Source organism: Schistosoma haematobium, chromosome ZW (assembly GCF_000699445.3).
Source record: "Schistosoma haematobium chromosome ZW, whole genome shotgun sequence".
NCBI lineage: Eukaryota > Metazoa > Platyhelminthes > Trematoda > Strigeidida > Schistosomatidae > Schistosoma > Schistosoma haematobium.
The window spans coordinates 25661165-25674915 of NC_067195.1; the positions used below are offsets into that span (position 1 = coordinate 25661165).

Sequence of the window (13751 nt, forward strand, 5' to 3'; positions counted from 1 at the left end):
ATTGATCAGTCTTTTCTTGCCTTCAAAAATATTGCGAGTAACGCGACTGTTCTATAACAGACCGAGAGTTTTTTATCCTCACCCTTGTATATTGAGAAGAGTGGTCTTCCATTCCCTTGGAGTTGGTGTAAAACCAGTGAGTGGACGAAGAGATCACATAACAGAGTGCTGATGAATTATGAACAAGTTCAGGATCATAGGTTGAATGTTATCACATCTTTTCGACTTCTTCGAATGCAGAGATTTTTGTCTCCATAATACTAACCCAGAGGTTAGTTAGATAACTCCCGAACCCTTAATTAGAAGTAAAGCTGATCGGTGTTTTGCCATTGGAAACTCTTAGTTTAGCTTGTCTATGAAGTTGGCATTAAAGATCTCCGCTATTCCTAAGTTAGTAAGATCATTAACATTTGGCCATTTATTGGTAAAATCCTCTGGTTTGACTGTGACATGGCGGCTACTCCCTACTGGTGATTGGACATGTATATCATGGATTAAAAGCTTGTAGATCACCAACGTAGATGATCTATTTCGAATAGCTAGGAGCTCACTCGAGTCAGACGCGAACTGTGTGGCCAACAACTCCGAAGTCACACCTCACGGTCAGCACCCAACGTGGATTACCTCTTAGTCGTATCAAGGCATTATGGCTGCTTCAAAGACTGTGTAACAAGAAGGATGGCATTACAGAAATGTATTATTTACAGTAGGTACAAACGAAATAATGAGCACCACCACATAAACCAGTCCATGGCATAAGATTAATTTATGCGGGCTGTTTTTCCTTGACCTTGACGGGGATTGATGAACTGTTCGACATTCAGTAACCCAACTGCCGGCTGATTTAGCTAGGGCCTAGTAACATTTCGCTGGCCTTAAAAGCTGATCACCTGTCATAAAAAACAATCTAAGTTCAAAGGTTTTACGTTTCTTTACCATCACGCGACGGCATTCATATTTTCATTTATTTTTGAACTAATAGTTGCGGTAATCCGCTTGTGGAATCCTCCTGTAGGGGTTGTATCCTGCCTGCTAAGATTTGAAGATGGAGTATTGAAGTTTTTAGACAGCAGTAATCGACCGAACTCAATGTATATTATCGTTAATATCACCTGTATAATCTTATTGTTTTGGGTGTTAGGACCTTTGGGGGTGAAGATATATTCCTCCAGTCAATTGCTTTGTGTCGTTAGCATTGAAGCAACACCAGCATGATTCCGTCGTTATGGTTAGCTTGGTATTGTGTGGTATTACAGCTTTGAAGTGACTGTCAATGTATATCACCACTTCATCACCTGTTTGTGTATTACATTGTATCTGAATAGTGTCACGTCTTACAGACTCATTTCATCTATAACGTCGGGCAATAACCATAATTTAATCAGGACTATGATCTTTATGTCTAACTGGGAGCAAATGTATCTGATTTCTCCTAACCCACTCCTTAGTCCTATAACGTTGCAGTAGGGGAACTTGGTGATATGCCTCACCACCTGGTGCCTCTCTATAGCAGCGCTGTCTCCTAGTAATTGAACAGATTGTTGTTAAAAGTGTGTTGGCTAGTTCCGTGCAATATATCCTCTGTAGGTTTTTCGCCTTCATGGTGGGTTCCATTAGCGATACCGTGGTCTCTGCGTTCTGTACGGTCGATTGCTTATCAAAGTCAACAGACCAAGGGATATTTGATTGGTTTTTCTACTGTTGTCTCTCTGATCTAGACCGAATTTTACAGCATCCAATGTGACGGAGAGGTGGTTTTTGACCTGTACTAGGCCTTGAGAGCCGCGACCAAGTCCTATCGGTTCTGAAATTTACAGCCATCAGATGCAAAGAAGTAATGATCGTAAGCTGTAACAGATGAAACAGCTTGTACACGCTAATTATCGCAATAATATGAGACCTCACACTACGTGATAGTCAAAGCCTTTACTGCATATTGTGTGTAGTGGGTCTCATTACGACCAACAATTACTAGTTCAGGCAGTCCGTGTTTGCAGATTTTCTAGCGGCACATCTCACGGCCAACGGTTTGTTCTATCTAACTCAGATTTGAGGGAAACGCTTAACTGATGGTCTCTGAGATGTCAGTAAAATTATTCCTGCAACGTGTTCTTATTCTACGTTTACCTTTAGTTCAGGGGGTTTACCTCTTGCTAACTTTCGGCTTTTATTATAGCAGCATAGCTAGGTCAGAGTGATGCTTTTTCCCAGCATTGTACGTTATTTGTCTCGCTATTCACTATAAAAGGCTTCCGTGGTTTCTAATAAGCTGCTTTTCAACACTGGAACATTATACAAAATCAGAGAGTTTTATATAGAAAATTTCCCTTATTTTTAGCGCCTCGGAAGCTACAGGTTTGCCATTTCACTTTCTAAAGCTCATCAAATGCTTTTCAGTGTGAACAGTTGCTTGATTATTAGCAAACTCAACAATTTCACTGATATATGAACTCGGGTTGCAACTGTCGTAATCAAGTATTCAGTTTAGCCTGTGTTTGACGATTGGGATTGAAACGGTTGCTTCCAAAGGGTTTTATAAGTTCCGTCAACGTATTTTTTCTATGCTTTTGGCAAATGTGCCAGTATCACTGGCAGAGCGGACTCAACATAAACTCCTAATGCTGCCTAGATATTATTGTGTCACAGAAACAGTGAACTCAGTCACTTAAAAATTACATTCAGATGGTGAGTTTTTCATTTTAAGGAGCGATGAGCACGCGATACAATTATCAAATTGTGTTGTCCCTCCACTGTCATCAGGATCACAGACAGTTTGATATCCTTGTTTCCTCGTCATCATTTTTGCCTACTAGTCTTACTAAGAGAAAGAGCATGTGTAGGGACGTGATCCTGATCATTTAGTTGGAAATTTGGTGTTAGCAATTAAGTTCAGTGACCCATGTCGCACACATGACTATGAGATAATTTATCTGATGTAGTTTTGTGATCTGTTGCTCGAAACGGGAATTTTCGTATTATTAATGGACTATGAATTAGAATATCTGTCTCAAATGATCGTCTCCACATTTGTAGTGAACGTATGGGTGGCAGCGATGTTATTTTGCATGCTATGCAGTGAACTAAAGAGTTAAATCTGAGAAAGTCAGCAAGACAGAAGTTTCGAAGGGGAGATAGAATAGGGATAAGTGAATAAATGCTTCACAAGAATAAAACCACAGAGAAACTTGAAGTTGCAACATTATCCTTCACCATACCAAAAAGGAAATTCACCTGGCTCTAGTAACTTATCCATAAGTACTGTGTTTGGGAATAAATATGTGTGCCTCTGTTGCAGTTGAAGCAACAAGGAAGAGAGCAGTTGATTGAGGCAATTAGATTCATCACTCAATGGTCCAACCTCAGTATGGTTATCAGATTCACTACTGCGGTTGCCTACTAGCGGGGTGATGATGCAGTTCGTATAATTAGCAGTAATTAAATATTCCAAAAGAGTAGTAGAAAAGTGGATATTTCCGGTTCCTAATGAGAGATCAACGAGATCGCGTCAGAGTTTGTTCTTATTTTTATTGAATAGAGTGGTTTAAGGCTATCACGTTAAACACTAAACTCTGAGTTACAAATAAATTGAACTATTAGGGCAAACAAATTTTTAAAATAGGTGGAAAGTGCATGTTTGTTATGAAATAGCATCTAATTAAAATTGTTCCGATTTATTACTATCCGTGTTGATGGTTAAATACAAGGAGATTTTTTCATGGTGAAATTCATAAAAGCATTGAAATAAAAACTATGAGATCACTGTTGAAAAAATTTACTTGTATTCTAACTCATAACACACATCCTCGTTGTGTAAACATGTGATAGAGAATATTGCAAAAATAGACTCACGGCATGTAAGCAGCAAATGCAACATAATGCTTACCATACATTTTCATCACTGCCTCAGCAAAATAAGTAGTGCCAAAAGAGCAAACAATTGACACTCTTTCAGGAGCTCACTCAGAGAGACTATGTAGTTTGTAATATAATATCCCAATCTATACACGATGAGTGAAGCATTAAGGTAGATAAATGTCATTTTATAAGTCTAACATTTGAGAAAGACGCACGCGTTATCGATTTTGTGAATATGAAAAAGTTATTAGCAACTTTCTAACAAACCCTTTATTTGAAATATTATACAAGTCAAGCATTTTCGGAAGGCATACACGCTATTGTCATTACATGCCAATTCTCATTAACTTTTTTGCCTATAAATCCGGCTGAAGAGTCACCTTAAATCTAAATGGAATCTAGTGAGTGGTAGATTTGATAATTTGCCACTATGTCATGGATTAGAGGTACATACATATTCGGTTGCATGAGTATTATAACTGAATGCACGTAAAGTCAAAATATTTATTTTCTCTTATCCACTTGTATGTTGATTGCCTAAATACTCGATGACTTATTGGCATGCAAAGATGTCTTGCTTGTTAAACTACACCAATTCCTCTGCTTCATTACGTGTTTGCAGATCATTTAACTTGATCTGTGTTTGAAACAAGCTTCTCTGATTGATTTCGACCCTTGAAACTCATAAACCTCTGGGGAATTATGGCAATACATGTTGTCTAGTCCACCAGCATACGATGTTTGGGTGTAATCTTGACAATGTTCACAACATATATTTTGATGGCAATATTAAATATAGCACAGGCATCATGATAACTAGAATTTCAGAGATGAAACATTTTTAATGTTTCGTCGTACATGGGTTATGTTTCGAGAAAAGTATTTCATAATAAAAACAGTTCGATTTATTCGGTATACATTTTTAGCTGTTTGCCTGAAGAGCACTGAAACTTTGCTGCTCACACAGTAGTCGTTTGGATTCAAGGTTAGACCGTTGAATTTACCTCTATCTATATACGTTTATAAACTGGACTTTCTCCTTGACTTCCTACCAATGTCAGCAGCCATGTCGAGTGAGGTGTTCATTTAATGGACAATGAGTTGGTGTTTAATGTGGTACGTGCTGGATTTAGGTGTGAGCACATACAATAATTTTGAGATGAAAGCTATTTACACTAAACACAATCATAAAAATGTTGTGATGAAGATTGTAACGACCGAACTGCCAGTATTCGGTTCGAACACAGGACTGACGAGCCAAATTTTATTCAATTAGACCAAACTACATTCTTCTGTCTAGCGTCCCAAGCAACACAAAAAGGGGAAATAAAGGCGAAGAGAGGGGAAATAAAGTGGACGAAAGCGTAAATAAAGGGGAAATGTCGCTTTTTCGCCTTTACGTCGGTTATTTAGGGGAAATGTCGCTTCTTCCCCCTTACGTCGTGTGTTCTGGGGAAATTTGTCGACAATTCTATGTAACGTACAGTGTTTGAATGAACCGCATCCGGAACTGAAGTTTTCATCATACGTATGATGCGTTTTTGAGTTACTCGTATACGAGTATATCAAATCATATCAAAACACAAACTCCGTGCTCAGTTTAAATGGTCCTAATCTAGGAAACAGAACAAATTATATCAAAAATACAAAATACCTCAAACGGTACAGCCTGTGCTATGCAGTCAGAAGTTTCCCTAACGAAAAGTAGCGCGCTAAACAATAAAAGAAACAATTATTACCAAAGGTTTCAATACCTGAGAATCAATAAAAATATTCCCAACAAGATGAGATCAAATATCTGTCTGCAGGGATTCCAGCACTCCTCTTAAGCAGACAGTCAAAAGGTTAACAGCCACACACTGAATCACACCGCGACCTTGAGCTTAGTCAAACACGACCGTAATGTCAATAGTCCGGCAACATGCAATAGAAAATTAGGTTACAAAAGAGAAGTCTTTGATCAAAATCACATAATAAAAGCTCAGACGAGAAAGACTGAAGAACAAAAGGTGTGCTTAAGCGAGATCTGAACAAAGGTTAACATACAAGACAGGGAGAATAAACAAATAAGTGACAGTACTGTCCAACAAAAAGGCTGGGGAGGGATTTTCGTTGTTCTCTTTCCGTTACAAATATTCTGAAAAATTATATCAGAAGTGATTAGTATGAGAGAAGTAAGTTTGCTCAGGAAATCAATTTATTTCATTCAAATGACTGCCGCGCCACCAAATATTAGGTCGCTAATTTGATGTCTGCTTCATGTCGACTAAGTAAACTGTGTAGCGTTTTTAAAATCTCATTTTCAAAACAGCATTCTAAAAATCATATATAAGGACTTTTACCGTAAGATTATTGTGATCAACTGAAAAATTATTGGGCGGGGATGAAAGCGAATGTTAAGTCATCTAGTGGTAATTTATTCATGCATTTGTATCTAAATCTGTAAGAGTATTTGTTATGTTGAAGTAGTCGAGTATTTTGATTTCTTCGCATATTTACGATGTCTCTACAGGTCTGGTAACTTAGGTCTGATATAATTTCAGCAAGGGTAGGATAAGTGTCCACTACTTCATATCCGAATTTTCTTGATTTCATCGAAATCAATTCTCAGAGAGTTTGATAACTGCCTGAAAAATCGTATCATAACAAGCCTAAAATAATTTCGTTACAAAGTTATCAAAATATCATTCTTTATGACAAATTATAGGGACAAATGAATCACACCGTTAGGAATATGAGTTAGGCTTGGTCAGGAAACAAAAGCAAACATTAGGAGCAAGGGTGAACCCAGAGGCTCAAGATGAAGATATAAACGAATATAGTCGGTGAACTAAATGCAGTTACTACATTAAACTTCACTTAAAGTAAAGAATTCCTGACTTAGATGATTCAAACTTCTTTTATGTCAGTCAGACGTAGCTCAAAGCGTTCATAAAATACTTGCTGAAAGTTCAGTTCGATTGTAAAACTGACTCTTAAAAAAACACATTGGAATTGGTACTTGCTGGTAAGCAAATGAACAGTTCATTCTGTTTCATAACAGGTTCCGATCACGTTTATTTCTAGGGAAAGGTTCAGAGAGTGAGATCTCAGGTGGGTTTCAAGAAGTCATCTAATCAGTCAAACCGGCTAAACTCAACAAGGCCGTCACCAACTAGGAATGGCTTTTGAGCTGAATGCTTTGGGAAGCTATTAGGTGATACGATAGTATCGCAAACCGATTTTCTGAATTTCCCTTCCTATTTCTTATTGTTTACGTATATATCTGGGTCCCTAACGAGAGACATGGCCTGCTGCTAGATATATAAGGTCTTTAGGTGTGTGAGCGTACAGCCTACAAGGATTGAACAGGAATGGAACGACCTCTTAAACTATGTCAAACTAACACAATCTTTTAACTAACAGGTTCAGGTCAACCTACACTGGTGACTCGGCTATTCTGATTTTCAGTACTTTCAGTGAACAAACAAATTCTTGCTATACAATTGATTTATTTGGATTAGTGAAAGGTGGAGAAGTGATGCGTAAAATAACTACTGACTGCTGTTCACATGAGTTCTATGTAGTCCGTTTATAGTTCCAGTTTGGTCATCCTTAACCGGAAAGATATTCGGTGAAGTCCCACGTCCGGTGATCTGTCATTTAATGTACAAAACGGTCCAGTTTGACGAATTATCTGGCCAGAGCATTACAAGAGAAAACCGTCTATTTCGGCAGTCGAAAATACTTCGAATTTTGTCCGAATTGTCAAGTGATGTTATTCAGTTACTGTTCATCACTTTAACGTGACACTTTTTGCACAACGCTTACGTTATCGCCCATGAAAATCCAGAGTTTTGACTAACCGACCTCCGTAATAAATTCTGTCAATTATTCTGGCTAAGCTGGTTGTTTTACAGTATAGTCACCTTTAGGTGATCAAAAGCTAAGTTGTTCCCAGTGAATATTAGGCTTCTTTTTACTCAAAGACCGGCTGATTTGTGGAGGAGGAGTTTTGGTCTAATGAGGAACCTCTAAGTAAAAACGTTAATTGCAAAGGCAATGGACTAATAGTGTGGCAGTTACATGACCGAACACAGAGACTTCTCAGACCACCAGTCCACACGAACGCTCGTAGTCTTAGAAATAAAACGTCCGAGCTAAGTCTGATGGTGCAAGAATTATGTCCCGATATAATCGTTGTTACAGAAACTTGGTTCACCGTTGATATAGACTGTTCTCCGTTCATTGCTGGTTATATCTGTATCAGAAGTGATAGAGTTTCAAGTCGCAAAGGGGGAGGTATGGTATTATACGTTAGGGATCACTTTCGTATACAATCAACCATATCGGAGGCTCATATCAGTGGCACATGTGAGGTTGCATGTTGTAAGATTAAATCTAGAAATGGGTTAGTGACTATAGGGGGAATATACCGTAGTCCGTCTTGTCTTGCTGACGACTTTATCCTAAGACACATCTGTTCTTGGAGTATGGCAGAATGTTGTCTCATCATTGGGGACTTCAACGCACCGCATATCAACTGGATAGAGCTTACAGCTCCAGGTAGTGGTTTCGATAGCGACCTTTTATCTACCGTTATTCAGGTGGTGTTTTGTTCTCTGAGCTGGATGGTTTGGTCGTGGAGCTTTCATCGTTCTTCTGAACGACATCATCAGCACAAACTTCAGATAGAAGTGAAGTGTTCGAATTTCTCCATATGTGTTTCACAGCTTGTTCTGTGCACCTCGATGTTGATTGGTTCTTGTTGACCTTAAATTTATCATTGTTTACTTCTTTGTTTTGGTTGTGTTATTCAGTGTGCACTTGTACAATGTATCACAAAACCGACACATATTGATTTGCAACATGTTCCGTCACTGCTGGACCTCGTCCTCACCCACCACTCTGAGGATGTCTTTGATATCCAGCACCTTCCTCCACTAGTGAACAGTGATCACGTTGTAATTCACTTTAAGTTTAGAACACATGGTATACAATTCGTATCTGCTCCACCCCGTCCCAATATCTGGCGAGCTAATATTCCGGAAATCAGAAACTGTGCTATCTCGACCGATCGGTCGGTCGACGCGGATGGATTGATCGAAGATGAATGGAATAAGTTTAAGGCTACATTCGAGACCGTAACGTCGCCGTTTATCCCATGGTCAGCACGTATGCTATCACATTGCCCTCCATGGATTATTAAGGAAACCCGGAAGCTGTTAAAGCGTAAGAAACATTTCTGGGACTTATTCTTGTTGATAGGTCATGCACCATTTAAGCGTGAGTACCAAAAATACCGTAATATCTGTAAGAAAACCATAGCCAAATCCCGTACCACTTACGAACGACAGTTAGTATATGATAGCCGTACTTGTCCGAAACGATTGTTTTCGTATATTAAACGGCAAATGAAACGTAGTGATGGTATTCCCCCGTTGCTGTTACACGAAAATTCAGAATTACTAGCTGAATCAGATCGAGCAAAAGCTGAGACTTTTTCAGATTATTTTAGCGAAGTCTTCTCTACGTTTATTGTAACAAATACTTGTCCCACTCACACCGAGATACCAACCATTGAATCTGTACAGGTGACAGAGGAAACTGTCCTTCCGTTGATAACTAACCTCAAACCTGGTAAGATACCGGGCCCTGACGGGTTACATCCACGGTTGCTGTCATCTCTTGCGGACATTATTTCAAAACCGCTTGCGACACTCTTCAACATGTCCCTCTCACTCGCTCACCTCCCTAGAGATTGGGAGGACGCTATAGTTAGTCCTATATTTAAGGACGGTCAGTGACAGATAGTATCTAACTACCGGCCTGTCAGTCTAACTAACATAGTCGTTAAGTTACTCGAAAAGATAATTCGGGTTAGGTTGCTAAGCCACATAGATTTACACAATCTGTCAGCTCCTGAGCAACACGGATTTCGTAACAAGCGTTCATGCTTGACTAACTTGCTTATTGCGAGCAAGGATTGGACAGCAGCCCTAGATCACGGTCTGTCTGTCGACGTGATATTAATAGATTTTAGCAAAGCGTTTGACAAGGTTTCACACGTAGGTCTTATGCAGAAGCTCACGAGCTTCGGAATAATAGGTACTGTACATGAGTGGATAGGAAATTTCTTATGTGACCGCAGACAGAGAGTTAGGGTCAATGGAACGCTATCCGATTGGAAGCCGGTCAAAAGAGGTGTACCCCAAGGCACCATCTTAGGCCCTCTGCTCTTCCTTCTCTACGTTAATGAGTTACCACTGTTGCTTAGGTCGTCGACATTATTGTTTGCGGATGATGTAAAAATCTGGAGAACAATAAAAAGTGCGGCTGATCATGTGGATCTTCAAGCTAACTTAGACGATTTAGTTAGATGGGCTCGAGAGTGGGGCTTAGAAATCAATGCTAGGAAGAGTGTACTAATGCACGTCAGTCACGGTAATAGTTACCGTTACACTATTGAGGGTAAACCTCTTCTATGCATTCAAGAGCATAAGGACTTAGGAGTAATATTAAGTCATGATTTAAAAACAACTGCGCATTGCAAAGCAGCCGCTGTCAAAGGTTTTCGTGCGTTATGGTCACTTCGCCGAGCGTTCAAATCTTTTGACGAGGAAACGTTTCGAATTTTATATCCCATATATGCAAGACCACATTTAGAGTACTGTATCCAAGCAGCTAGCCCGTGTCTGGTAAAGGATACTAACTCCCTTGAGCGTGTCCAGAGTGTGGGAACGAAATTAGTGAAGGGTCTTTCTAGACTCCCTTACGATGAGCGCTTAAAACGCCTAAATCTTTTCCCCTTGTCGTATCGTAGGACACGAGGTGACCTTATACTGGCATTTCGTATCTTTAATTATGATTTGAGTGTTAATATGTCTTATCTTTTTGCTCCCTCCAGCACTAATAATCTCCGAGGTCATAGCAAGAAGGTTCATAAACCACGATCTAATAAACTTAAAGTGGGATCCCGTTTTTCTCATCGAGTAGTCAATCATTGGAACGCCTTACCCGAACAAGCGGTATCAGCCCCATCAGTGAATACTTTCAAGGAAAAGCTGGACCTTCACTGGAAAGCAATGTGTCAGGATTAACACAGGTTCATCAACCTACTATCCTTATTACTGAAGACTGAAGACATTAGATAAATGTAGCAGTATATATGTAATATAAACGAGCTTCTTTTGATCAGTTAAAACACCAAAAGTCTCGAGGAAACTGTAAGCTAAATAGACCAGAGTACAGAATGAAATATGGCACCTATTACGGTTTACACCGATGACGAGACATTTATATTCCGCCATTAGCGCGCTGACCAGATTAGTCGCTACTATGGATGGCGGGGACATGTGATATGATACCATTTTGGTAGATGTATTGGGTTGCAAAGTAGTGAAACCCACCTTATGATTAAACTTTTAAGTTTTGTTCTGTGGCTCTCACTGTCGTCCACAGATCAAATATTTACAGAATTAATAGGTTAATCTGTCAAACTAACAGATATATCTGTTGAAATAATTTTGATAGTATACTATCAAAATTATTTCAAGCTAGACAGAGCGTGCGGTAAGTGTCAGGTTTTTCCATAAATTAATTTAGAAAATACATAGTTATGAGTTTCTTGTAAATAGTCTTTGCATTCACAGTAAGTGATTTAAACTATTATGAAATTAAAATTTCGTTCCCGTATCACTGAATAAGTGAAGAAACAATTGTCAGTTCAATGTTGTTATCCCTTCATGAGAGCAATACTGAATCCCGAATCATATATTTTGAAGATCAGATTAGCTAGTTTAATTCTACTCATCTGATTGAATAGGGTATGCCTCATATTTGATTAAACAATGTCCAGATAAGTAGAATTTAGTTTTCAGTCTTCAATAATAAGGATAGGTCTATCGACCTATATTAAGCTTTAAAGTTTCTAACCCTGTGGAGGTCTAATTTCGTTTTGAACGTATCAACAGAAGATGCTGATATTACGTGTTCTGGTAGCGAATCTCAGTAATTCACTACTTGGTGCGAGAAACGAAACTTTAGAGGTAGACGATTTGATCTCTGTTTGTGAACTTCGAATGTCTTTTCAAACGTTCAGTCCTGATCGGGAGGAAAAGATGAGACAATACCAAGATCCTCGTTCAGTATACGATAAGTTAATATTAGGTCACCTTGTATTCTATTTTAAGATAACGGAAATAAGTTGAGGTATCTCAGTCTGTCTTAATAAGATAGGCCATAGAGACTCGTTCCAGCATATCCACCTCATACTTGAAACAAGGACTCACTGCTTGATTCCCATATTCCAAGTACGGTCTCACGACACTTGGGTATAATAATCTAAACATTTCTTCATTCACATACTGAAAAGACCTACGAATAACCCCTAATACCCCATAGCCATTTGCACCATCAGCCTTACAGTTACTAGTAGTTTTGGGATCGCTGCTTATTATGGCTCCTAAATCTATAGTTTATTACTTTGGGTAATACGAATCTACGTATTGTGTATTGATACGAATAATCACAGTTATTTAATTGCATCACCGTGCTCTCGTTGGGATTCACTTCCAGTGACTATCCGTCCATCTGTGCCAGCAATGAGTTGAGATCATCTTGTAATACTCTTCTATCTGACATACTATGTATGGGTCTCCAGATCTTAGTCATCGGCGAAGAGTAGAACGGATGGCTTTGCGACAGTTGGTAATTCATTAACATAAATTAAAGCGAGAAGGGGACCGAGGATTGTGCCTTTGGGAACTCTACTTTTTACAGGTTCCCACAATAAGAGAGCTCCATTTACCCTTACCTTCTGTCTCCTGTCATTGAGAAAGTCGCTTATCCAGTCTATGGCCTTATAATGGATTCCAGAACTTTCCAGCTTTAATTTAGGACATGGATGGGAGATCCTATCTAAGAAAATAACATCTCCATGAATATTTCGATCTTCTGCCGCAGCCCAATCTTCTCTTGCAATGAGCAGATTTTTCAAACATAACGGGCCTTCCCGAAAACCATGTTGTTCCCTAGATAAAAGATTATTCCGTTTCACATAGTTTATCACAACCATCTGAATAATCTTTTCCATTAGTTTTACAAATCCACTCATTGGACTAACGGGTCGGTGGTTATCAACTAAGTTTCTACGCTCCACCCTATACACTGGACTAATTACTGCGTCGATCACTAACATCCATCGACGTCTTGGACGATGGGCAGAATTCTTCGAAGCGCAGTTCAAGTAGTCTGCTGCTCCGGCAACATCGTTCGGACTGTCCTGCCCTCCATGGCCGGTGACGACTGATCCACCAAATGAGGCGGAAGTTCTCAAGGAACTCTTGAAGCGCTACAAATCACCGGGCCCAGATGACTTACCTCCGGTCCTTTTTAAAGATGGTAGTGACTTTCTGGCTAAGGAACTGACGACGTTGTTTACAAAGGTCTGCTACCTTGACGCGGTGATCGGGCTTGCCTATCGTGATGACCCAACCGAGCTATATTGGCTGGAACATATGTTCCTGCAGGTTCTACCATGCCAGGCAGGTCGATTGGCGAACGGTAAGACTAAAAGCAGCAACTCAAGGTCTGAGGGCGAAGTCGTACTGCTGACTGTAGAGAGGTGTGACAGCAGTAAGGTGTTTCCCTCGGACAACCAGCATGACAGCGATGCTGCCTTCCCACAAGGAGGGGTGGGGTTAGAAAAGGTCGGCCCTAAAAATGCACACCTCACCTTACCTCACGGATTTCCGTCTCCGGCGGTAAGGCCCCTTGAAGAACGGAGCTAACACGTCAAAAACCTTCCACAAAAAGGCCGTGCGCGACCGGCCTCAAGCAGTTGTCCCTTGGGCTCTGCGGTCACGCTCCCAGGTCGTCAAGACCAACACTAATCCAATTTCCTTTTCAGGTTCCTC

At 39.8% G+C, this 13751-nt stretch overlaps 2 protein-coding genes across 4 annotated transcripts in view; one reads left to right on the forward strand and one right to left on the reverse strand.

Moving 5' to 3' along the window:
• Nucleotides 1–13751, reverse strand: part of OMA1 (metalloendopeptidase) — a 39506-nt gene that overhangs the window by 14486 nt on the left and 11269 nt on the right. The window lies entirely within an intron of this gene.
• CELSR1_1 (Cadherin EGF LAG seven-pass G-type receptor 1) overlaps nt 11151–13751 on the forward strand; it is a 55521-nt gene continuing 52920 nt past the window's right edge. For 2 of the 3 annotated variants that reach the window (XM_051210820.1, XM_051210819.1), the window contains exon 1: nt 11155–11406. The gene's annotated coding sequence lies outside the window, so the exon portion shown is untranslated. Of the gene's footprint in view, nt 11407–13751 lie in introns of all 3 variants that reach the window. The other variant, XM_051210817.1, reaches the window with a different exon arrangement.